At 38.6% G+C, this 2,277-nt stretch overlaps 1 long non-coding RNA gene across 1 annotated transcript; it reads right to left on the minus strand.

Moving 5' to 3' along the window:
• Nucleotides 1-1,046: 1,046 nt before the first annotated feature.
• LOC127527063 (uncharacterized) lies at nt 1,047-1,554 on the minus strand. Its single transcript, XR_007934431.1, has 2 exons — nt 1,317-1,554; nt 1,047-1,140 (listed from the first exon to the last, which is right to left on the minus strand). It is a non-coding gene; the product is annotated as an uncharacterized LOC127527063 (long non-coding RNA).
• Nucleotides 1,555-2,277: the final 723 nt, after the last annotated feature.

Raw genomic sequence — 2,277 nt, forward strand, 5'->3', positions numbered from 1 at the left:
TCAATATGAGGAACATTCTGCAAATTAACCCATAACCATGTATGCTTCTCAATTTCTCTTCAAGCTCATTTGTACAATGTACTAGAAAACCAGCTTTCTGATTAGAACTGTCTTTTTTATATGGAAAATGTTTGTCTGATTATTTCAAAACTGATCATTTAATTGAGTCTGATTGTATTCTTATTTGTCAGTTTTAATTATAAGCACTCTGAGCATGGAAAATGTGTTAAATAAATGTAAATGTACTATCAATTATGGAGAATCCACTGCATCCACTAAACAGTGCCATCTCCAGACAGAAGAGCAGCTTCAGCGACAGACTGCTGTCAATGTCCTGCTCCACTGACAGACTGAGGAGATCGTTCCTCCCCAGGGCCGGATTTTCCTATAGGCTAACTAGGCTTCAGCCTAGGGCCTCAAGATGAAGAGGGGCCTACATTCAAATTGTTAGCAAAATTTTATTATCTCTCATGTAATTTACAAACTTAAAAATGGAAGGTGAAAGGGCCTCATAAGTGGAATAGCCTAGGGCCTCTTTTCATATAAATCCGGCCCTGTTCCTCCCCCAAACTATGCGACTCTTCAATTCCACCCGGGGGGGGTAAACGTTAACATCATACAAAGTTATTGTCTGTTTTTACCTGTATTATTATCAATCTTTAATTTAATATTTTTTTTTTTTGTATCAGTAAAGTATGTGAATTTCCCCTTGGGATTAATAAAGTATCTATCTATCTATTGTTGTTGGGCTAAACCTTGCATTTAATTGTCTTCCTACATATTTGTAACTCAGGGCTATTAAATGCCTGTCTCTAACTGCTGTTTATCTGCAGCGTGCATTTTAAAGTGGACAACCAGCAAAGATTTTCTTCCCTGCATAAGATTCACTATACTATGGTGCTTTTTGACATATTCTCAGCCAAATATTTATATCACAGCAGACAAATAAGAGACATTAAAAAACTATTGTAAGAATTGTATAAATGACTGAATCCACATTTTGGATAAGGAAAAATGTTTCTGCCAAGCATCCTTTCTTTTACTAACCTTTCAAGGTATACTACTCTTCCTGCTGCTTGCACTTTCAAAAACAGCTGATGTGGCTGAGTCTTCAGAAAGTAGAGTAGGAGAAAATCTAAACTGTAAAGGGGGATGATACACATTAGAAAATAAGAACTATAATACAAATGATTAAACAAAAACCTCTTTTAAGGGATATTTGTAAGCTACATAACAAAAATGATGTAACGTATAAATGGCAGCTTGGAGGAAAAAATATGAAATACATGTTTTGTACACACACATAAGTAACCCACCTGTACAGTTTATCGCTTCTGTACTGTAGGAAGGAACTACAGTATATTTTCACACAGAACGTACACCAGCCTCAAACTCAAGAATTATAGGGCAGGTAAGTGTTGCAATGAAACATTGACAAGGAGACGTCCAAATGCGTTATTTCATATAATATTAACAGCGATAACACCAGTAGATACTAGAAGATGCGCTTCTCTCGTTTAAGACAACAGCCCTGCGGCCCAACATATTTTGTTCTATTCTGAAGAGTAGACGTTTCCAGGCGAGCCAATTAGCTAAGCGCAGGGGAGATGTACAACTGCGCAAGCGCTATAGCCGGGTCTCTACCAAGGACGTAAGTGGACAAACAAAACTGGCTTTTGAGAGCGCACTGTAGTTTCGGATTTGGACACCGATATGGCGGTTGCAGTTGAAAAGATTGGCAGCTGTGCGATTTACACACAGACAAGAGACAGAGAGAGCATGGCAAATAATTAAGATGAAAAGCGATTTAGAGTAGGTAGCATATGTCCTATGTAACTTTTGTTATTGTGGTGTCTTCCCGTGGTTGTATTTGCGGGGGGGGGGGGGGGGTTTGGGAGGGGGATGGGTTAGGTTGGGGTAATGCGTGGGGGAAAACAACGAGAATACGCCTATGCACCAACCTGCAATAGGCAGTATGCCGGACTAGTGTTTGCAAGGCCTGTCCTCATTAAGAACATACTACAAGACCACATACGAAAAGCAACACTGTTCATTATATTAATAAATTGGAGTGCCAGTACCATGTGACATTTGTGAGCACGACCATAACGAGGGTGAGAAGGAATGATCAGAAAATTGAATGGGGAACTCTTCTGGAAGTGAAACAAAAGAATTGTGCCACAGCTGTGTTGTATTTCACTCATTTCTTGATAATAAGGTATATATCATTAAAATATTCATATGACTTTTTACCCATAGGTAGTTAGCTAAAAGATA

Source organism: Erpetoichthys calabaricus, chromosome 3, assembly GCF_900747795.2.
Source record: "Erpetoichthys calabaricus chromosome 3, fErpCal1.3, whole genome shotgun sequence".
Lineage (NCBI taxonomy): Eukaryota > Metazoa > Chordata > Cladistia > Polypteriformes > Polypteridae > Erpetoichthys > Erpetoichthys calabaricus.